Source organism: Eurosta solidaginis, chromosome 3 (assembly GCF_040869045.1).
Source record: "Eurosta solidaginis isolate ZX-2024a chromosome 3, ASM4086904v1, whole genome shotgun sequence".
Classification (NCBI taxonomy): Eukaryota; Metazoa; Arthropoda; class Insecta; order Diptera; family Tephritidae; genus Eurosta; species Eurosta solidaginis.
The window spans coordinates 255,134,391-255,159,774 of NC_090321.1; the positions used below are offsets into that span (position 1 = coordinate 255,134,391).

General features: G+C 34.0%; 1 protein-coding gene across 9 annotated transcripts in view; it reads right to left on the bottom strand.

Moving 5' to 3' along the window:
* The window catches only part of tou (toutatis), a 252,314-nt gene that overhangs the window by 155,532 nt on the left and 71,398 nt on the right, over positions 1 to 25,384 (bottom strand). For 6 of the 9 annotated variants that reach the window (XM_067775994.1, XM_067775995.1, XM_067775985.1 and 3 more), the window contains exon 2: positions 9,116 to 11,866. The gene's annotated coding sequence lies outside the window, so the exon portion shown is untranslated. Of the gene's footprint in view, positions 1 to 9,115; positions 12,306 to 25,384 lie in introns of those variants that run through there. The other 3 variants (XM_067775989.1, XM_067775988.1, XM_067775992.1) reach the window with 3 other exon arrangements.

Genomic DNA, 25,384 nt, shown 5'->3' on the forward strand with positions numbered 1-25,384 from the left:
GTTTGCCAAACCTATTTGCTTAAGTTTTTTAACTTTATTTTTCTTGGCACTTGAGCCTCAGGTCTCCTACCGAGACTCTAATGGCCAAAATGTTGACTGTACATTCATAGGATATATCAAATTACTGGAGCTCTATGAAGATATTTCGAACAGTGCAAGTGCCGAAAAACCAAATAATATTAAGCACGTCCGTTTGGAGAATGTACCCCTAAATATCTCAATCAATGCGACGTCAAGTTTGTCTATTACTTGTTGGTTTCAATGGAAACTTCTTTATATCGGTCTGTTAAGCAGCTTCCGTGATAGGATGTCGTCGGCAGTATCGTTTTCAGGTGCACAACTATGACCTGGGAGCCATATCACAGCTGTGACGTACCCAGAGGCCAATTCGTTTAGATACTATCTGCAATCTTTTGATGACTCTCAGAGTAATTTTCTACGGTTGTAGAATTCCTAGATGGCAGTTCTTTTTATGACTTACGCTTAATAAGAGCGCATGAACTTCAGCGTAGATGCCACCGTTCACAATGGCATTTTATTTGGAGCCATCCATGAATAAGCTCGTGAACTTTGGGACAAGAATAAAGTTATCGTCCCATTATAATGAAAAATTTGTTGTCTAAAGAAAGGTCGGTGTTGTATAATCTAGTTGACGTAAATTTGCGGGAATTATCCTCGGAATACTGGTCTGAACAAATCTGATTTCACTGCAAGGCAGGCCTGCATTGAGTCTATCTCTCGAAGGGGTCGATTGTCACTTTCAAAGCTTCTTTGCGTGCTGAGTAAAGTACTCATGGCACAAGCATTAGGGCTTTCTTCTTTACTATGGCCATCCTGCAGCCTGTACTGCTGTACTTTTTCGAATGCCGGCCAACAGCGAGCGAAATAGGTTTTGAAACAGCTGTATACAACCAGTGCCTACATTTTACCCACGACTACTTAAGAGGGAGGCTATAGGCTTTCTGATTCTCATGTCGGCATGTTAGTTCTGTCCAAAACAACGTCTAGTAATTTAACCTACGTTGAAGGTGTTACCCAGATGAGTGCATTAAATATTAGGACAGATGAGTTAAACGTGTACATAGGTACATAAATGGAAACAGTTTAAGCCCAGTCTGGGTTATGTTATGCTAATAAATGAAGAACTTGCGGCCCAAAAGAGTTCACTAACAAAAGCCTATGGTGTCAAAGCAATGGAAGGGAGAGACTGCCGCTGGGTTGGGAAAGCCATGTACAGACGTACTTTCCCACTCACGGAGACATGGACGAATGACAAGGTTTGTTGAACATGGCCAAAGTCGCTTAGGAAGTTAAGAACCAATTAAATAGAAGAAAGTAGACAAATAGCTGCACAAATTATTACACTCCTACTTCTAACTCCAGCCGTCACTCCGTACTTCATATCTATCTTTAAATTTAGATATCATTTCAATATGAGATAATACTTAGCTGTATGTAAATTCATTTAATACCGAACTCATCTCCACATGAACTTGAACTTGACCTCAGCAAAGTAAATGCTCACAAACACACAACCTATGAGATTAAGAGCGGGGAAATTTTATTAATAAATATCACGGAAGAGTCAATGAATACTTGAGAGGTCCCTACTGCCCATATCTACATATTTTTCTGAACATGCATATGTATTTACGAAACATACATGAATAGACTATACAACCGTAGTACATGAGAGTGTATAGGGAAATAAAATTTAATACTTTAAGCGTACATAAAATCATGAACCACTAATTTAAGTCCATTAAGATGTACGTTATTTCCCATAATGAATTTATAGCCCCTGTTGTGCCTTTAATTTCAGGTTTTTTTCTCCCCAAAAGAGAGCGCACTATGAAATAAGCTCTCAATTTGAATTTAACTAGGACAAAACTTACACACACAAAAATGGATTTTACAAATTGATTTTTTTCTTTTCAATGTGCCTCGCTACCCCATCGGAGGCAGTCACAGTGAACAAAAAGTGTCTCCGAGCGTGAGAAATTTCCTCTCAACTTTATCTTCCTTATTTATCTGCATAATTTGATTGGATCCTTTGCGATAAAACCTTCAAAGGGGATTTAGAGCTTATAAACAGACTTTTAAATATTTACAAATAAAACCGAACTCCAAATAGAAGACATTTTTACCCCCACCATTGGAGCAGTCGGGCTGAAAAAAATGTATATAAGCAGCTTAAATCGGTACTAGCGAAGTTTTCGAAATTAGACTTATGCATAATAAGCCATAATTTTCACGGGCTAAATTTGCTGAGTAGCAAAAACAAACAATCGACCTTTTACATAAAAAATCAAGACTAAACAAACGTGGGCTTTTTGCGATTAGGTCAAAAATCGAAAAATCAGATACCGTCACTGTGCCGTTAGTAAATAAATGTTATACAACAACAGTAAGCCATATACACACATTCATAGAAGGCAACCAAGAATATTTCACACACATTATCAGCAGCTAACAGTGGAGAGAATATTTCACACACACAGACGGCAATAAAGCCTTCCATAAACTACAGATATGGCCTTCCATAAACTACAGATATATATGTATATAGCTCAATAACCAAGCATGAGATACAATTATTCTAGAAGGCAAGTTCGTGAAACGTCTAGACCTTAGGAGATAATGGCGAAAGAGGTAACCGAGAGTATAAAAGCAGCGCAAGCTGAGGAATCAGGAATAAGTTTGATTTAAATACGCTTTAGTGAAGTACGCGATAACGGTCAAAATAAAGACCGTTTTGTTATACTGAACATTAGTGTTATTCATTCGATAGTTCAGAGATTCAGATTCGAACGTTAACAGAAGCTGCAAAATAATCAGGAAGTTCCCAAAATCGTTACAGTATTACATTCGCGATGTATAGTCAGCTTTTCGTTGCAAGTCGATAACTTTTTAATAGCAAATCGATAACTTGTCGATACATAATCGATGACTTTTCAATAATAAATCTATACATTTTCATTGAAACATTGACATCTTTTCGTAAAAAAATCTATTACTTTATGATAATAAATCAATAATCCGCCGATACAATTTTTTTAACAGTACGATAACAAAACGGTAACGTTTAGATAACAAATCTATAATTTTTTGATAACAAATGTTCGAAATAAATGTATAAATTTACGATAGTAAACTGATAACTCGTCGATAAACAATTGATAGGCCGTCCGTCACCTTTTATATCGGTAGCAAACTTAGGTAATAATTTACAACAGGGATCGCCTGGTAATACGTCTTCAAAAATATTGGAAGAATTGTCAAAACACGCGCCTTGACTTCGTTAAAAAAAATAAAAAGGTGGAAAAGAAAAATTTTAACTCTGTCAAGAGATATTTGCAAGAAAAGTTAAATTTTGAAGAAAAGCGTAGGCCGCCAATCCCATTTCTCTTTTCGCAGAGGCCCAGTGTACTTTTTCGGTATTTTTGTGAATATATTTTGTTATAAAAATAAGTTTTATTTCCGCCTTCAAATTATTGATGCACAGGTCAAGACGCATCTTTTGACCCTTCCCCCGCCATTGTTATACGTATATTAGTAGTCGGCCCCTATTGTCCGTAGACAACAGTCCGATAACTCATCGAGAACAAAGCGTTAGCAATCAATAATAAGTCGTCTGGTTTAGTTCCGACTTCGGTTTTGACTTCCAATGTTTCATTTATTCTCGCCTCCTTTTCGTTTTTCATTCACTTTCACTGGTGTTCATTTCCTTCTTTTTCCTCTCCTTGCCTTTGTTTTTCCTATTTTTTCTGTCCATTATTTACCTTTCCTCTTCTTTATTGTCCATTATTTTTCTTTTCTTTCCTTTCATTTCCTGTCCATTATTTGCCTCTTCTTTCCTTTCCTTATCTTCGCAACCGTGACGATAAAATAAGCATCGATATTATTATCCACATCCCTAGTGTTCCAATGGTACATGAACCAGATACGGATAGAGATTGGCATTTGCATGTTAAATCCCTATCCATCATCCATCATTATCTTTACATTTACTTCGTTTCTTTGTCGTTTCACTTTCTCCTTTATATATCATCGATTTTCTGCCTCCATTAATTTCCATTAAGTAATTTTCTGTCTTATTTTGCTCATATCAAATCTACCACGCGCGTTGTTCCCAAATTATGCTACAATGTATCTCACATTCTATATTCCCCCATACCGTGACCAAAGATGTTTACACATCAAAAACTAAACACCAGAATAAGGTACACCCTAATGTAAAAATATACGTATACTCAAACGCAAATACATGCGTGGCTGAGTTTTATGCTACTTTAATGGCTGCGTTAAAATTTAAATTTAAAACGAAAACTTCTTGATAAGAAAGCGTGAATGGAAAAAAAGTGAGAAAAGGTGTAAAATACGTAAAATGGATAGAGTAGCACGAAACAGGTGGAGTTATAAAATTGAAATTAACAACTAGTACAAGCCTAAATGCAAATTTAATAAACCCTATAGGAAAATTTTATTGTGTACGTAGGAAAGCATGAATTTGGAGTACATTTCCGCTTTCCCACAGGGTAGTTACACGTACGTAGAATTGTGTGGCTTATGAATTTGCTATCGTGACGCGAAGAGAAAAGCCTGCCTCAAAGAATAAAACGCGGGTTTTAGATGCTGATTACCACAGCAAGTTAGGGATGATGTATATTGGAACGATATTTCGTCATCTCTTGTCAAATTTGGTTTCCAGACAAACCGGTTTCGGCGTTGTGCCATCATCGACACTGATGATGGCATAACGCCGAAACCGGTTTGTTTCGAAACCAAATTTGACAAGGGATGACGGAAAATCGTTCCAATATACATCATTTATCCACCCTGTCGGAAAATCAACAAAAAAAAATAAGAAATTTACGGATGTCTATTCGCCAATCTTGAAGAAACTCACTATAAAGGCCGCGGCACAATGAAATTTTTCATATAGATGCGCTTAACACAAGCGTATGCATTCCAGTAACATCACCACAATCAAGATGGTGCGTTTGTAAATATCAAGGAACTTCAGACTTGGCAATTGAAATTTTTTCGTGTTGCCCATACAAAATTTCGCGAAGCACTGTTATAAAATGTTCCCTATACAACAAAAACACTTGCTAACATATTTTGTGTCGTATTCATTTGTTATATTGCAGTTTTTAATTGCGAAAAATGTTAGAAAAGTTAACAACGAGTGGGAAAAATAATTTCACTTGCAAAGTGTGCCAGCACCTTTAGCCAAAGCAACTGTCAAATTCTTCTTCTTATACTTTGCTTGCCACAAAATTTGGGAGTTGGCGACTTTTCCATGTCAGATAGCGCCAGTGTCGCTCAATCTACCGTTCTCCATAAAAATACGTGCAATCTACTCATAACGCATAACATTGAGTAATACTCATCTATATGAAAAACTGCTTATGTGACGGGGCTTTAAGGGAATCCACAAGCACCATCTCTTTGCAACTTTTGACAGCGCAAAAAGGAGTTGTGTGTAAACTGTTATGTCTGAATTTAATTTTTCTATAAAAATTAACGGGTTATTCTAAATGGCAACACCGTCGTCACTGTAATGATTGTGCTGCTTTCACTGTTGACATTAGCGGTGAGCGTGGTGAAGAAGAAGTACTTCTTGCGATCTAAGATAGAATCGGTACATTTGCGGTTTGGTAGCCCAGGGTCTAATCTAATCCAAAACTCTTCAGCTTTTGTATAAGTGACTCGCTCTGCATGAAATCAAATTGTAGAGACAATTTCGATGGCTTCACTTCCTTCCATTTGTGTTTTATTTATACAGCATTTTCTAGAAATATTTTATTTTCCATTTGAAGTAATTTCAGTCTTTGTTACAATTCAAACGTGATTTTTTTGCCAAATGTGTATTCAGCAGAGGTATAAAATGCACACACACACCACGCGTGATATACATACATAGGTACATACATATGTATGTATGTATATATCACGTGCCCAAAGCCAAACTTGCTTCCCCTCTGCTCACGTAAAAAGGCAATTTTAAGTAACAAAAAGTAGTGGCTACAGTCTCTACAAGACAAAAGCGCTGACAAGACAACGGAAAAATAAAATACCAACAAAAAAGTAGGTACATAAGTAAAAAATTTGAAGCAGCTTGTGTTTTCGGGAGCAAAGTCTGTTAGCTTTCAGATAATCATGGGGCATTCCATACCAACAATATTTATTTTGCATCGCCAATTTCGCTTAAATTTGGGAATCTTATCTTTGAAAAAAAATATGTGTTTGACTTTTTTTCAATTTCGCAGTCAGCAATTCGGAAATATAAATCTATGAAAATTGCGATAACTAAAAAACAAATTGTTTGAAAAATTACCCATGAATCTTTTCAGTGAAACCTGATCTTACAGATGCCGTTTGGAGTCGGCGTAGAACATGCAGGTCCCGTCCCGCCAATTTTCTGAAACTTTTGGAATTATTTTTTTTAACTATTTTTGCTTTAATAACTCATTGAAAAGTTTTCCGATAAGCAAATTTTTCCATTTATTTTTTTTTTTAATGAAAATAATTTTTCGTTTTTTTAATTTTATTATACCGACATTTTTTTAAATTCGTATACATATTTTTTTCTTTTTCAATATTGGATTTTTTTTAGGAACAACCCTTTTTAATAACTTGTCGAAAAACTTTCTGACAAGATTATTCCTTTTTTTGTAATTCTTGTTTTTTTGATGAAATTTCTGAAAAAAAGTTAAAATAAGTTGAGTTTTTTGATACGTTCCTGAAGATGACTTCAGAGTGAAATCGAAATATTGACCAATTAAAAGTTCTATACAAAAACAAACATTGTGTTTTACTGTATGCCCTCAAACTCATCAAACAAATCACATGAAAATGAATAAGGCTATATGTTCTTTTTTTTACCTCTCGAATGGAGTTTCTATGATTTTGTTTTAATTTGCACTACAGCCAATCTGTTGATATGAAGCTTTAAGAATTTTGGATTTTTTATTAAAAAAATGTTTTTGTTATCAAAATTTGTACGAATTAAGTATTTCAATTAATTTTTAATAATTTTAATTGAATGTTCAATTATTATGTTTTTCTGAGAGAAACTGAAAAGAAATAAAGGAACATTTACAGGCATATTGCGATGGTACCATTTCGAAAACCGCCACGTATTCATCACCAGGCAATTTCGTAATGTTATCAAAGGTTTCACCGAGATTCGAACCGCGAATCACACGGTGAAACTTGCAGTTGCCTTAACCACTAGGCTATCCTAGGCTTGTTTTTGTTTCCTTGCTTAAGTCAGTTTATCTCATTTCTACACTAACAACACAATTGAGACATCCTGCCTCTATTAATTTGCGCAGTCTGTAGATATGTTATCGTAAAGTTTATTTTTCGTTGTTTCTTTTTTATGTTCAGAAAATTTTTTAGTTTTCGAGTTTAACATATTAATTTTTTTATTAATGAAAAATTGTCGGACTTAAAAACTGTTCTTCCACTTTTTAATGAATTATCTGAATAAAATTTTATAAACTAATTATAATTGGACGGCCGGAACTCCGCTGAGAGGACCAGGTGGAAAACGATTTAAATGCCCTTGGTGTATCCAATCGGCGCCAGTTGGCACAGCGAAGAAGTGACTGGCGCGCCTTATTGGACGGCCATAATCGCTTAACTGGTTAAGCGCCAATTAATTAAGTAAGTATGTAATTTTTGGGTTTTGTTAATAGCCTTATAAGTTTATTTTAACTTTCTGAGCTCAAGGCCGCAAGGATAAATAAAACACCATGTATTTCGTGGTATTATAATTTATATAATTGGTCCAGAAAGTTAAAGTATGTAATTATAATTTGATATTTAAAAATACGCATCATATTTTTTTGAAATTTGTCTATATCTAATAGAAGATATAAGTTTCTGCAAATTTTATATTATTGTTTTATTTTAAAACCATTCCGGCTCGATAATTTTGTTTGGGTTATTGTTTTTGAGAGATTTTCTTTAAAATGTTTTCAAACAAATTATTATTTTGTAAAAAAATTTCAAAAATTCCAATTTTTTTTTTACTATGAATAAAAATATTTATTTTTAAAAAAAATTCAAAAAATGTGATTTTTTTTTACTATGTTAAGTTAAAACTTTTACGACTTCCTTTTGCAATTTTGTTTTTGATATATTTGCTGACAAATGCAAAAAATAATTATTTTTAAAAAAAATATTTAAAAAATTCTGGAATATTCAAAAATTCATTTATTTTACTTTTCGAAATAAGCCCCCGTTATTTGTTTTTTTATTAATAAAAATATGCCAAAAAAATTGTTTTCGAAAGAATTTTTTTTTTAATTTTCCGATATTAGTATTTCTTGATAAATTTTATGTTAAGCTCGAATCGAATCTTAAATATTTTATGGTTTCATTAAAAAAAGGTATTATTTTCTATGTTCTCAAAAAAAAAAAAAAACCGAAATTTTCAAAAATTCATATCTCGGGTTTGGATGGAAGAATTTAAAAAAAATATCTGGCTTGATAATTTATTTTGTATTATGGTTTTCGATGGATTTTCTGAACATTTTTTTTTTTTTTGAATAATTATTTTATTTAAAAAAGTTATCAAAAAAACATCCAAAATTTTTAAAGTTTCATATTTTGCCTCCTTAATTTTTTTTGAATTAAAAAAAAAAAAAAATTTTTTTGTTGTTTTTTTTTTAAATAATTTTTTGAAAAATTGTTCATAAATTTTATGAAAATATAAAGAAAACCCTAGATTTTAAAAAATTCATATTTCGCGATTGGTTGGAAGCAAAAGATAAAAAAAAAAAACACATAAAAACCGGTATCGAACGACACAGAAAGATGTCAAAATTTTAGCTAAATCTGTGACAGAAAATCCTTCGACAGTTTGAGTTTGCACGGAATGCCCCTAAGCTATGAATTGTTAACAATACAAAAGAATAACAAAAATTAAAAAAAAACAAAGCCGAATAATTGATGAACACTGCGGCAGATAGCAATCACGTCACCCCGCCCCCTGCTCATCATTATCAAAAAAAGGGATGTGTACATAAAATCTACCACAAAAATAAGTAAATAAAAGGAAATGCTCTTGAAGAATTTCATAATGACCAACAAAACTTACCCTATCTTCTTTATAGTGATTATTGTATATTCATAGCGAAGAAATACTGCACGTTTTAGCGGCGGCAAAACGCTTAGCAATTGATTTGAATAAGATGACAATGAAAATATTTAACCCATTGAAAATACGGTAACACACGCAGATGAACATAAATATGTATGTTTGACCGATGGTAAGTTTGCACGAGTATATAAAGATATGATTGAAGTAGAAGAACAAGAAGACTTTGCCTGTCGATAACTCGAGCTACTTGCGCAGGTGGGAAAAAGTGCACATGTGGGCATCTAAATGATGAATTTGTCTTGAAAAGCCGATTAACATATTTAGACAGAGAGATTATACGTCTCGTCGTTTAAACAAACAAAAAAAAAAAAAAAAATAGAAAAAGGCAACAAAACACCCACTTATTATTGATCCTAATTTGCCGCTTTTTAAAACTTTATTAAGATACTGCACTGCTTTTGTTTGTTGTTGTTTTGTTTTGTTTTAGGCCGACGCTTAAGCCGTTTAATGATGGCAGCGTGATTGTTGACTGAATGTTAATTGCGTTGGTGCTGTCTAGCTGCTCCCAAGCATATACACAACCACACGCGCAAAGCACAGCACTACACGCATAAAATACATACTAACACAACGATAATAACTTTTTTCAAAGCACACTAATACACTTTAACAGCAAATAAGCAGTTGTGAGGAGATGTAATTATTCTTTCTTATACTTTAATATTTGCTGTATTTTGTTATTGTTGTTGTTGTTGATAGCGATGAATCAGATAGACATCTTTAATTTTTTCTGTGAATTTATTTTATGATAATTTTGTTGTTTTTTTATTTTTGTTGTTGTTAGAGTTAACTTGTTTGTTCAAATTTTGCGCATTGCCGCCAGTGGAACTCTGTAAGATTGGTTTTTTTTTTGTTTTTTTTTTTTTTTGTTATTTTAATTTCGAATTATGTCAAAGCTCATATGCAAACACACACATACAATAACACAAGGATTTATTATTTTGTTCACGTGCAGCGATGGCCGGAAATTCCTGTTTGCTTAATATTTCAATTTGTATATCTTTCTTCTTTGAAAAAAAAAATGCATCATTAAATCGTTTATAGCTAGTTAAACTTTGCTGTTTGTTTTTAATTATTCACTGAACAAACGTTTAAAATTGTAGTTTAACAAAGAAATTGTAAAGAAAATTATTAAGTCTACGCAGCACTGTTTTTAAATTTTAATTACATTTGTTTTATTTTTTTATAGTTTTTTTTTGCAATCATTCCGTTGAAAATTGATCTTTTTTCTCTTAATAATGTTTTCAATAATTTTTGTTAACTTTTAAGTTTTCATTGCTTAAAAACTGTGATCTTTTGCGCAACTCTTTTCGAAAACCTTCTAATTTTTGATTTTTAAATTTCTGTATTTTTCTAAATACCTCAGTCTTAAGTCATATATATTTTTATTTTTTTTTTTTTTTCTAATTGTTTTAATTTTTATTTTTGTGTAATATTTTTGAGAATCAAAAACGAAAATTAGATTTTACTTTAAACAATTTATTTACTTTTAAAACGCATCATTCATTAAAAAGTGTTCCGGCACATGCGCACATTTGGAAAAAAATTCTTATTTTTTAAGTTTGCATTTGTTTAAAACTGTAATATTCTATTATTTTTTATTTAAACCTCTAACTATTTTTCGGCTTTTTCAAAAATTTTAAAAAATTTGTTTAAAACTTTGCAAACATAAAAGCTAGTTTATAAAAACACTTCAATTTTATGTTTACTCTTTTTCCTAATTACTGTTTTTAGTTTTCCTTTTTTATATGTTTGAGAATAAAAACAAAAAAAAAAAACGTTAGATATGCTCATATTTGTAAAACAAAATTATTTTTAATGATTCAAGATTTGCAGCACTTTTTGTGGACATCTTTAAATTTTTTTACTTTTTCAGAAATTCCTAATATTTTTTTAAAACTTTACAAACATAAAGCTCGCCTTAGAGCTTTTAAAAAAAATGTTTAGTTTTTATAATTTTTGTTTTTTTTTTTTTGAGAATCAGAAATAAAAATTTTATTTGACTTTCAAAAAATTTTTCAAATATAACGTTCTTTAAAAAAAGATCCTACGTTAGTTAATTTGCATTTCTTAAACATTGTGATTTTCCGCATGACTTGTAATAAAGGTTTCCAAATTTCTATTTTTTTTTTAACTTTTTCAAAAATTTCCAAATTTTTTAAACTTGCCACACAGCTCTTTCTAAAAGGTTTGTTTTATTTTTTAGTAACTGTTTTGAATTTTTTTTTTATTTCTAAGAATCTAAAAAAAAATATAAAAAAATCTAATTTTACTTTTAAAAATATGAATGGCTTTAAAAGCGTTGAATATGCTCATATTTTGAAACCAGTTTTTTTTTATTTTTTTTTTTTTATTCTTTTCTTTGGGAAACCTTTTAAGTTTTTTTTTTTTAATTTTTTATCCGAACATTATTTTTATGTGCTTTTTTTCCCTTGGCAACTTCCTTTTGTACTGCTACGGTTTGTTAATTTGTTATTTATTTCTGTCACAATATTTTTTAGTTATTTTTAACACGATTTTTTTGATAACAAAAACGAATATTTACTTTCTTCTTGTGTTTTTCTCTCTCCCACACTTCGAGCTGCTTACCTAAATATCAACAACGTCGCTTGATCAGCGCACGCCAACTGAAGTGGCTGTCGGCAATACCGTTGCTTTGTGATTCGTCATGCCTAGCCAGAGCGCTCACTGTAATGAGAATGAAAACAAGAGAAAGTAAAGAAGTGAGATGAGAGTGTATTAGTGTATTGGTAAACATTTGTATAGGGATTATTAAGCAAATTATTTATTATCAAACAAAAAAGCGAAATAAATAAAAAAAAAAAAAACGATAAATAAATATAAATAAGAACATTATACATACATACATACATACGAAACGAAAAACTACAATTGAATACAACAACAAATAGACAGCTGGACTTTTAATAAACCAAATATCAATGCAAACAACAAAACAGCAATAAAAAACAAGTAAGGACGGGAATGTCTTCGGCTGTGCCGAAGACTACATACCTTTCATGAATGGGGCTGAACAATAATCTTATCCCGTTCATAATCTCCAAATAATCGGATGTATAAGATAAGAAATATATAGTGAACACATGTACATACCTAAACGATTTTTAAGATAAATATAAAATATAAAATGGCAAAAAACCCCTTTATCTGAACGATAGGGTGTATGGGATATATATTATATATTACTCCGATCGAAATGATTTTAAAAGGAAATCTTCTATGACATATTAGAATAAATATCACCAAGTTTAACGTTTTTATATTGGTAATTAAGGGAGACATTCCAATAAATCTTTCTATCTGAACGATCGGTTGTATGGGATATATACTATATATAGCTCCGATCAAAGTGATTTTTTCATAAAATCTTCTATGATATATTAAAATATATATCACCGAGTTTCATGTTTATACTTTCTAAATTAAGGGAGAAATGGCGAAAAATCTTTCTATCTGAACGATCGGTTGTATGGGATATATACTATATATAGCTCCGATCAAAGTGATTTTTTCAGAAAATCTTCTATGATGTATTAGAATATATATCACCGAGTTTCACGTTTATACTTTCTAAATTGCGGCAGGAATGACCAAAATCGTCTTATCTGAACGATCGGTTGTATGGGAGATATATGTTATAGTGGTCCGATCCTACCCGATCCGACAAATGTCTAATATAATACAAAAATACATCCTTGTGCCAAATTTCATTGAGATATCTCAAAATTTTAGGGACTAGTTTGCGTTCAAACAGACAGACGGACGGACAGACGGACATGGCTATATCAACTCAGTTCGTCGCCCTGATCAATTCGGTATACTTAATGGTGAGTCTATCTTCTATATTTCTCAACGTTACAAAGATCGGACCAAAGTTAATATACCATTTCATGTTCATGAAAGGTATAAAAACAAAAATAATAAATATTAGTTTTAGCAATAATCAATATTTGTTGTTGTAAAAACAGTCATGGAAGTAGCAAAATAAAAAGTGTATATACATATGCCCTAGAGTGAATGAGCTGATTGACTGCTTACATATTTTGTCTGACCTGGCTAAATGGAGAGGGGGAACATTTTTTAGATATCTATTTAATAGTTCATTTGTTGTTGTTTTCTGTGGGTGATTCGTGTTTAGTATGATGATACCACATACATACATTAATATTTGCTCAACTATGTATCTATTAATATATATTTTGCAAATTGTTTATTACAATAGTTGATTTTTTAGAAACATCTACTGACTTCTGAATATTAAATTGAAATGTTAAATTAGTCTATTTTGAGTTGTGAAATGTTAATGCAAGCGATATACAAGATAGACCTCTGATTTTCAAGGTTATTGGACAAATTTATAGAGATATTCTCTTGCATAGATCCTTTGTAGAAGTAATTAATTAGCTAGAGATACGTATCCAAACTCCATTGTACTCCTACGACCCTTCCATGGACTCTGCCGAAATGGGAGACCTACAAAAATGAGGGCAGTGAAATCAGTTACTAGCTACTATATACATACTAAGCCATCTAATCTTCTCTGAACACCCTCCACGATTCCGAGCCATTGAAGTATAACGTCATCAATTACAGGGCGAACAAACTACCTGATTTTTTATCTGCCCTTGGAATGGGCTCTTAAAGACGCAATGGATGGTTGGCGCAAAGGTGCCCAAATGGCAGACGAGACGATACACGTTGTTTTTGTAGTAAGAAGGACATTCCCAGAACGTTTTGGGGAGTGTTATCGATGTTGATGGTTCTTTGCCGGATAAAGATCCCTAACGTTCCGGTTAAAAGCACCATCAAAGTATTATTCCGACCATCTTAGAAACGATTTAATATTACCACATTGAACCTTTGTGGTCGTTAAACTAACTTCTGGTAACAACACGAACTCATTCAGTCTATGTAAGGTCCTCACGTACTGGCTAGTTGAACCTCATCTAGCTTGGTTTAGCGACCTCAAAATCATAGAAAAGGATACCAGCAGATAAAGTTGTGATGTCGGTCGCAATACAGCCATAGAAAACAAGAAAAATTATCAATAATTTCCGCACTACTTTAACGATGTATAAAAAAAATTTCATAATTTTATTAACATAAAAAATAAAATAAATAAATTAACCCCCGAAGAGAATTTATGCCGAGCTTCTCTTTCAATTTTCGTCGTGCTCCTTTTCATTTTTCGTACGAATTGCCGGGACGGGACCTACATGTTTTATGCCGGACTCCGATCAGCATCTGCAAAGCAGATTACGTTTCACTGCGAAGCTTTTCATGGCAGAAATACATTCTGAGTGCTTGCCAAATTACTGCCAAGGGGCGGAACCGCTTGGAAAAACTTTTCTCTAATTAAAGAAACTTGTTTCTAAAATTTGATGCTGCTTTGCTCGGTGCGCGAATCCAGGGTCTTCGGTGTGGTAGGCGGAGCACGCTGCCAGCACACCACGGCGAGTGCCAACATGCCATCGTAAGTTAAAGTACATGGCGCCATTTACCTGATGGAGATTTCGGCTGATCTTCTATTCTAATTTGTGTAATGCTCCTTTTTAATTTTTTCCTAAAATTTGATGAGATGGGCCTCCGAACGACAGCTTCCAGGCAGATGAATTTTCAGTGAGAACCCGTTTCATACACATTTCAGGGCTATGGTGCTGGGACCCTAAAAACAACCTTGAATCAAAAGCATCAATAATTTTTAGGTTTAGGTAATTAGGTTTAGGTATACAGACTACAGCCACAATAAAGCAAAGCTTGACGACAACCGAAGCCAAGCATTGGCTACTTGACTAATTTGAACGCTGTAGCCACTAGCGTTGCCAAATGTCCCGTATTGGCCGGGACATCCCGTATTTTTCACAAATTTTAAAGTGTCCCGCCGGGAAATGCTATATCCCGGCATTTTCACAAAATCAAAATTAACAAATTATAATCTGCTACGAAACATGGCCATATTTGCGGCTTCGATTGTATTCAGGTCATTAGCATATTGCATGCAACTCTGTAAAGAAGAAAAATTCATCCTTACTGTGGTTCTGAATATTGTCAATATTTGACATATCGCACATCTAAACATTGATTTTGCATGGGGAAGTGTTGTGTTTTAAAATAACGTTAGCAAAAGTAATCCATAGAATATTGAATTCGCATTAAACACAGTAGACGTATTAATTATTAGCCAGTTTCATAAAAATATTTGTTACTAGAAAACCCGGCAGACCTTGTCCTGCCCTAATTTTGGCCCATCTGCATACATTTTAATAAGCTTTTTCCGTCTGACTCTGCCCTCCCCCCTCTTCACTTTTTCCGTATCCTTTTATTCACTCCTCCCTCCGTATTTTTCGCTTCATCTATTTCCATCTTCGTCTCTTTCTATCTCTTTCTCAATCTCCTTCTCTCTTTTCTCTTCTCTCAATTCCTTCTCATTCTTCTGCATCCCTTATTGCCTGTCCCAGGGGGTGGTATGTATTTTATTCCAGTCCCAGTCCCAGTCCCACTCCGAGTCTCAGTCCCACTCCTAGTCCTAATCCCAGTCCCAGTCCGTCTCTGGATATTATATTACTCTGTACCAAAGTACTCATCAACAGCTTTCATTTGATATCCATATTGTATAAACACTGTCTAGGCATTCACTGGCCCACGTTTTGGCCTATATCTCGAGACCCTGTACCTGTAGTAACGACCGCGTGAGGTTTACGCAACTTGTGTGAAAGTTTGAATAAAATCGACCGACGCATCTCTTCAAACACCGGCGACCAACTAACACACATTTTAGCATTTCTTTTTATATATATAGATTTTTATTTTTCACACTTTACTATAATATTAAAACGAAATGCAGATTTTCGTTGCTTTTGAAATTCGGCTTAAAAATTGCACATGGAACAACTAAAAACTCTCCTGTATTAAAAAAAATGTCATAGTACCTCTAAATCGCGGGCTCCCTCAGAAACCCCCTCCCCCCCCCCTTTCGGCGGGCCTGGTGATGTGCTATACTTGATATCATTCGCTATAATATTTTTTATTGATAAGCAGATTGTTTAATTAAACACCAAGCAATTATACGGAAGTATATCCGCACCATCTGAAAATATGAGTGCCACTGCGTATACGCCATTTTAATATTACGTATAAACAAATAAAAAAAATTGCAATAAAATAATATTCTGACAATAAACTGAGATATAGCCTATCCTATATTTCAAGCTAGATCAAACTACACACGGGGTGCAAAACAAATTCAAAATCGGTTCAGTGGTTTACGAGTCCATTGGATTCAAACCTGTGACCCATGTTTTTTATATATTAAGAAGAAGAAGATAAATAAATGAGTTTAAAAAGTTTAATTCCATACAAATATGTAGGTGTTTCTTATTTTTCAAATGTCCCGGGAAATTTTAAAAAATCCCGGGAATATGGTTCAAATTTGAGGTTTGTCCCGGGAACCCGAAATATAAATCTGGCAAGCCTAGTAGCCACATGTATAAATTATAGCAAATGGTATGGGAAAATTTAGAAATAATATTATTTAAATTTAAAAAATCCCCGAAGAATGATTTTAGCTTTTATTATGTGTTATTTACTTCAATTTTAGTTTTTATTAAAAAAAATAAAAAGAACGTCACTCACTGTCGCTATCCAAAAATTTAATTAGGTTTAATCTGTCTACAACGGCATTCGTGATTGATTGTTTTGCTTATCCGTCGCGCTGAAAATAACGACCCTCATAAGAACATGAGTAAATATAATTTGACATTTGTCGTCTTGTAGCTGCCGTCGTGTATGTAATTAGACCTATTTACTTGCAATCGGTTTTAACATTTCTCTCGAAACAATGTGCACTTTAACAGAGTCCTGCTCTTAATTTAAAATCCCACCCTCTGACAATGTTGCCTCAGTTGAAATTTTTTGGTAAAATAAGAAAAAATCAATCTAACTTTTTTTATTATTATTATTTTTTTTGTTAATTACAATTTTTTACTAATTTTTAATTGAATGCGGATTTAATATGTAGTCTCACTTACGACAATTTTTTTTACCAGTAACAATCCATTATCAACAAAGAAAGACTTTGAAAACAGCAAAGCCAAATTAACAACAGCAACAAAACCATCAAGTCAAGCCCACATATGTACATATGTAGATACTAGACTTGAGCATAGCAGAATTGAGTTCTATACACATACATACACACATACGTACATGTGTTTGTAATTTGAAAGAAAAGAACTTTTTAATTGTTGACTTTTTATTTTATTTTTTTCTTTGCACGAACTTTCGTGCGCTTACTTTGCTCACCCCAAATGGCATGTAATAAAAACAACGACAACAACAATAACTGCAAATGTAAAGACTTGCAGCGACAAACAAGTACATACGACTATATATTATTGTTGTTATTGCAGCTGCTGTCAAGTTGCACATCCGCAGTGAGCGCTTTACTTACTTATGCACCAACTACTAAATGGCTACGATCATACGGTTATGTACTCAGGTTTATAGAATTGTTTGTGTAAATGTTTTTAAGCATGTGCTGTATATGTGCAACAACACTTGCATTACTACTACATATGTACATATACTATGTATGTATAATATGTTGATAACACTTCACTCCTCCAACTGTACTTAAAACCAACAATAAGAGTTCTCACAGAATTCCTCTTATGTGACACACCTCCCCCTGCCCTTATAACAACCACTCTCCCTACACCCTTTCAATTCTTCGTTGCATTCTGTCATGGTCGCAGTTTTGTATGAACCATACATGGGAACTTTGCATAAGCATAAAAAATGCCTTGTAATGAAATTTGAGTTCAATTCCATTTTTATACCCAGCTGTACTTGTACACAGGGTATTATAACTTTGATTGGATAACGGTTGGTTGTACAGGTATAAAGGAATCGAGATAGATATAGACTTCCATACATATATCAAAATCATCAGTATCGGAAAAAAATTTTATTGAGCTATGTCCGTCCGTCCGTCCGTATGTCCGTTAAGACGATAACTTGAGTAAATATTGAGATATCTTCACCAAATTTGGTACACGAGCTTATCTGGACACAGAATAGATTGGCATTGAAAATATGCGAAATAGGATGATAACCACGCCCACTTTTTTTATATATATATAACATTTTGGAAAAGCAAAAAACCTGATTATTTAGTAAATATTACACCTAGAATGTTGAAATTTGACGTGTGGACTGATATTGAGACTCTTAATAAAACATTGAAAAAAAATTTTAAAATGGGCGTGGCAGCGCCCACTTGTGATAAAATCAATTTTACAAATATTATTAATCATAAATCAAAAATCGTTAAACCTATCGTAACAAAATTCAGCAGAGAGGTTGCCTTTACTATAAGGTATGCTTTGAAGAAAAATTAACGAAATCGGTAAAATACCACGCCCACTTTTATATAAAAGATTTTTAAAATGATCGTCGACGAATAAAATAAACTATATCTTTGCAAAAAAGAGCTTTATATCAATGGTATTTCATTTCCCAATAAATAGGAAAAACTTAAAATTTGAAAAAATGGGCGTGGCGGTTCGGGAGCCACAACTCGAAGAAAAATTAATGGATCGTAATAAAATTGGGTACACAAATTTTCCCTATAGCAGGAAATATTTCTAGAAAAAATGAACGAGATCGGTTAAAGACCACGCCCACTTTTATATAAAAGATTTTTAAAGGGGTCGTAGACGAAAATAATAAGCTATATCTTAGCGAAAAAGATCTTAGTATCAATAGAATTTTACTTTCTAAACTGAATTATAACATTAAATTGGAAAACACTAAAATTTTTGAAAATGGGTGTGGCACCGCCCTTTTTTGTCTAAGCAATTTTCAATGTTTCGGGAGCCATAACTCGAAGAAAAATTTAATATCGTAACAACATTGGGTACACATATTTTTCTTATAGCAGGAAATATTTCTGGTAAAAATGGATAAGATTGTTTAAGGACCACGTCCAATTTTATATAAATAACTTTAAAAAGGGTCGTAGGCAAAAATAATAAGTGAAATCTTAGCGGAAAATAGTTATGTATCAATCGTATTTTGTGCCATTATAACAAGAAATGGGAAAGAATTCAAATCTTGAAAAATGGGCGTGGCACTGCCCCTTTCTTACAATGCATTTCCCAACGTTTCTGGAGCCATAACTCGACGAATAATTTGGTGCACATGTGTGCCTTTTAGCAGGAAATATTTTCAGTAAAAATGGACTAAATCGGTTAAATCGCCTTCTTTTATATAAAAGGTTTTTGAAAAGTGTGTAGATGCAGGTAATAAGCTATTTCTAGTAAAAGCTGGAAAATTTCGTTAATAACCCTGCGCTTTTGTTTTGTAATGAAGATTTTTAGTACAATGGCACTTGTGTGTTTATGTTTATTGTTCTGCTATACCTTTATTTTAAAATAAACAGTAGGGAAATCCCCATATCTGAAGGAAAACTGCATTATTACCCGCTCAAGGTCATTGGTGTCAGCCTCTGTATCCTTTTTGCTTCTTTTAAATGAAAATTAGTTCAGCATAGAACCATATGTATATTGTTACGAATGTTAGCAACACTAAGGGGTACTGCCATCTCTATGCCGATGCTAAGCAGTGAAGTGAATGTATATCAATAATTTAATCATTTTGTCTACACCTATGTACGTACACGCAGCGGACAAGAGATGCACAAACACATGCAGATATCTTATCTGAGATGCTCCTAAAAGTATGCAATTATAATTGTGGAAGCGTCGCTCACACATACAAGCGCATGGAGTATGAGAGAAGCTATAGAAATTATACATCTGTAGTTGTAGCTGAGAAATTTATAACTAACTAGTAAGTTCTGGAATTAGAAAAGCCAAGAAATATGCAACGAGAAGGTCGGACAGTTTAAAAGGGCGACAACAGTGGAGGCGAGAAGTCAGTTTCATTTAAGCTATCAGTCAGTTTGGTTATTAAGCACGCTAATTGCAAAGTATTAGTGTTATTGTGAAGTACTTTAATAAAGGCCATTTTTCCATTATTCAATATTGGAGTTATTTATTCAACAGTTTAGCGATACGAACGTTAGCAGAAGATTGCAAATAAGGGGAATTGCAGTAAATTCGTTACAATATGTATTATTGCGCAGCCTTGTATGTAACACTATTAAGCACACAAAACAAACAACAACAGCATTTCAAGCGTACAGCTGGGTATATAATGTTCGGTTTCACCCGAACTTAGACTTCCTTACTTGTTCTATACTCATTTGCATTGAAATTCATATATACGCTGAAGCAAAATGGGAGACAGTCATGCAAAGCACCAGTTTAGCACTACAGGTTTAACGACTTCCACCGAACTGGTGGTAATCGGATGCAGTGCGCGGACCAACTGTGTAGCGACTCTTGTGGCAACAGCGTTCAAGTCTGATAAATATGAATTTAAAGGAATTACTCAAAGGCAGAAGCAGAAAAATATACGACTGAACCAGTTAAAAATGCGTTCAGGAGGTCTTCAAAGGGAGGAAATTGCCATTTCGTAGGATATCAAAATTTTAAATATGTCAGTTGAAAGCATTGCGAGGGGCAAAATTAGAACTAGTACCGTCTCCTATTGAGATAGTTCTGTGCTAGTTCGAAGCCAGTTCGATTCCCTGTAGAATACATACATATATCACATAATTTAAACTGCCTCTATATCATATATATAAAATTCTCGTGTTACAGTGTTTGTGGTTGAACTCCTTCGAAACGGCTCGACCGACTCTCATGAAATCCTGTGAGCATATTGAGTAGGAATGAGAATCGGATCTTATCTATTTTTTAAACTACAAAATGACCACTCTCAGTCATAAATACGTGCAACCCTCTGGGACTGGAACTGAAACTAAGACTGGGGCTGAGACTGAGACTGGGAATAAGGGATGAGGAAGAACAACAAGAACTAGAGAGAAGAAAAACGAGGGAAGGAGAAAGATTATGAGAAAGGGATAGTGATAGAGTTGAACGAAAATATAGAGATAGCGATAGATGGAGCGGGGGAGGGAGAAGAGGGAGAAAAGAAGGAATGGAAAAGACGGAGAGCGAGAAAGAGACGCAGAAAGAGGAGTGAATAAAAGGAGAGAGAAGGGGGAGGGAGATAAAGAGGTAAAAACCAAAGCCAGGGCAGAACAACGTCTGCCGGGTCTGCTAGTAATAATATAAAATTTGCAATAAACCACCCCTAAATTTGAAACTCATGGTAAAAGCCTCTTGAAACTATACTTTTATTTAACGAATATTTGCGGCCACCGTGGTGTGATGGTAGCGTGCTCCGCCTATCACACCGTATGCCCTGGGTTCAACTCCCGGGCAAAGCAACATCAAAATTTTAGAAATATTATTTTTCAATTAGAAGAAAATTTTTCTAAGCGGAGTCGCCCCTCGGCAGTGTTTGGCAAGCGCTCCGGGTGTATTTCTGCCATGAAAAGCTCTCAGTGAAAACTCATCTGCTTTGCAGATGCCGTTCGGAGTCGGCATAAAACATGTAGGTCCCGTCCGGCCAATTTGTAGGGAAAATGAAGAGGAGCACGACGCAAATTGGAAGAGAAGCTCGGCCTTAGATCTCTTCGGAGGTTATCGCGCCTTACATTTATTTTTCGGCCATAACCGTTTAGACGGTTAAGCGCCAATTAAGTAAGTAAGTAACCTTGAAAATCAGTTGCCATTGCAAATCGGAGTTTGTCCTCTTGCTCAATGCATTGAAGCATTTTTCAACGAATTTTTGCTTTTATCTTATTAAATATTTTTGGGAAACATTTCTAAATAACACATCTTGCCCATCTTGAAGTGGTGTTGTTTAAATTTTTCTCAAAATATAAAATACAACTGGCATGGCAGACGTCTTTCCAAACATGTTAGGTTCCTGGTTATTTCAAATAATCTCCCTTTCCCTGCGCCTCCCTTCTCCAGCTCTACCTCTCCGTTTGCCTCTTCCACCATATGACTTCCTTTCTACCCCTCCCTACCTTCTCTCCCAAGTTTTGTAGCTTCGACGTTTCGTTCAATCATAAAAACTTAATGAAATAAAAAATACTCGGTACTAAAGCACTCTTCGACAGCTTCCATTTCTTCTAGGGTTAACCGAGTCCATATTTCGATCTATGATACCAATATCGTAAAAAAACATCCATAGTTTAAAAAAACTAAAAAACAGGCTTTTATATATTTATCTTTAGTATATATAGAATCCACTTAGATATTGGATATTGATAGCACCATAGCACAGAGGTTCGTGTCTCCGCTATTAAGCACAACTCGTTTTATAGCTAGTTATTTAATCACTGCCGCTAATTGCCGCTAGATGGGTCTAACTGTCCTTTTCGCGCCTAGCCTAGAGAGTTACAACACACATACAAGTGAAGCTAATATAAGCGTGTTAATAATTAAGACATTGAAATAAAAACTGTCCCCTTTCAAGGCACCTATAAATACCCTTCGTCTGATACTCTTAGCGCAAAAACTGATCAAGGGGTACCCCTGGTCTTCATTTAGGTCTACATCGCAACTAAATCTGGGGTTAGCTGGGTCCACGTTTTGGTGCCAAAACCCTATACACCCAGCGCACGGTGGGGTATTTGATCAATCTAGCTGGCCAAAACTAAAATAGGAGTTATTTCTGTTTAAAAAGTGGTTGTCTCACTTCATTGTTATGAAAGGAATATTTGACAGTAAATTCACGGTGTTCCGCGCAGAATTACTATGGATCGAGCCCCCGGTTTCGGAGGGACCTGGGGTCATTTTTTGGCATTACATGAGATATGTATGTCAATATGGATATCAAACGAAAGGTATTTTACTCCGCATTTCTATTGACACTTTTAAGTAGGGTTGCCACTTAGGGTTGCAACCTCACCTCCTTTTTTATATTTCTTTGTATATCCACTACCAGCTCGGAAACGGCTTAAACGATTTGAATCAAAATTGGTACATCGATATAGTATTACATTTTAAGACTTTTCACCTACATATATGTTGCCACTGAGGACGTTTTCACAAGGTTGCCACCTTTTGCCAATAGGGGTATCAGTCTCTTACAAAATTGATCACCACTCAAAAAATCGCGGGTATGCGCAGCCGTTTTTGTTATTAAACTTTGAAACAAACACAAGCTTATGTATTGCCAAAAAATTACTGACATGATATGCCATGAAAAAAGCATATATATTTTTGTTTGCAAGGTTTTTAAAAAATTTAATATTGAAATGTAGTAGTATCACAAGTAGAATAACTCAGTTAAAACATGGCTTATAAAAAATCTAATATACGAATTAAAAACACATTTACCTGTCCTAAAAGAAAATGGAATAGATTTTATTAAGGCTAAACAAGTGAACAAGTATTTAGGTTAGAAGGGTATATTGCTTTTTAATCCAAAAATGCATCGATCTGCATACAATTTTTATAGAACTTTAGATGTGCGCGGTTAGCTCCGTTGATGTTGCAGATGGGTATGTGTACCATTCAGTGGACATCTAGGAACGCCAGGGAGTAAATTTAAAAAAATTGTAATATTTTGAAAAATCGACTTTTGGACAGCTAGATTGATCAAATATCCCACCGTGCAGCGGTATGAAATATAGCTTAGAACTTATTCCAAGACCCAACGAATATAACTAAGTACAAAATTTTATAAAAAGCGATCGAAGCCTATTTAAAACAAGCAAGCAAAACATTCCTTTTTAAGGCAATTGCTTTAGTTTGATCCTTCATGCTGTCGTTTGAACTTTGTCCGTTTTCATAGTTTGGTGACAACCAGCAAAGACCCTTTTTGGAACAAAATACATAATGAGTAATATATTTTAAGAAACAGACATCAAATAAAACAATATGCTATTTTTAGGGAATAAAAAAGAAAACAATCTTGTTCTGAGGCGTTCTTCTGCAGGTATTTTTATTTCGTATGAAGACTGAGCCAGAATAATAAAATTATCAAAAAGTTTTGTCTAATACCCTCAAATAATAAGCAACAATGTTGGTATCAGCTTTTGCACCCTTTCTTCTTCTTCTTCAGAAAATCCCCTATGGATTGGGGGAGTATTATCGATGATGATAGTCCTTTTCCTGATATTGATCCAGCTTGTTCGGGATATTAGCACCATTAAGGTTCTAGCACTACCATTTTAAAAACGATTTGATATAACCACGTATAATCTTATAGGTCTATGAATTTTAGTCGATTTTTTCTACAGGGTACAGCGGGAATTTTCGTAGCTTCTTAATCCACAAATTTTCTTCGACCGATTCTCCTGATAATTTAATGTATCGAATTTTGAATTACATTTAAAAGAACTTTAATGCAAATTTATGCCAAATCGCATTAAATAATTAAATATTTTGGTATTTTTATTCATAGTACAAAGTGCCCATCCATGCAAAATACATACATATGTATGTATATACACGTAAGCAGCTATTCCAAGTAAACACAGTTTTCTTACTGTTTTACTTACAAATCGTTGCTGCAAACATAATTGTATTTATATGTGGTGATGCAAAAGGTACATATATACCGATTGCATCACTTTTTGTTTATATCTGACTTAAGTCCTTTACCCCTTAAACCAGAGCCGTAGAGAGAAAATCCGGGCCCGGGATTAAACAATTTACGGGCCCCCTATAAAAAATCCACTAATACATTTTATTAACTTGAATTAATGACGTCTCATTCATGAATAATTATTGATCTGACAATAAAATTAACACAGAATATTTACTATTTATACTATTTTATTGCTCATCATCATCATCACCTTCCTCAACTCCTATTGGAGCATAGGGCCTCGACCACCGACTTAAATTTTATTCTGTTAGGTGCAGTTCTTGTGATGTCATTCCACGTGTATCCTGTGTCTTCGAGTTCTTTATCCACCGTTCTGCGCCAAGTTTTCGCAGGTGCACCAGGTCGTCGGCTTCCTTGTGGATTCCATCGCAATGCTTGTCTGGCTATATTTACTGGAGGTCTTCTGAGAGTGTGACCTATCCACGACCATTTACGCTTGGTTATTTCTGTGGCAGCCTTAGATTGATTTGTTCTATACCATAAGTCGTCATTTGAAATTCTTTCCGACCATCGAATTTTCAGGATTCGGCGCAGACATTTATTAATAAAAACTTGTAGACGTTTCTGAATTAAAGTTGAGCTTTT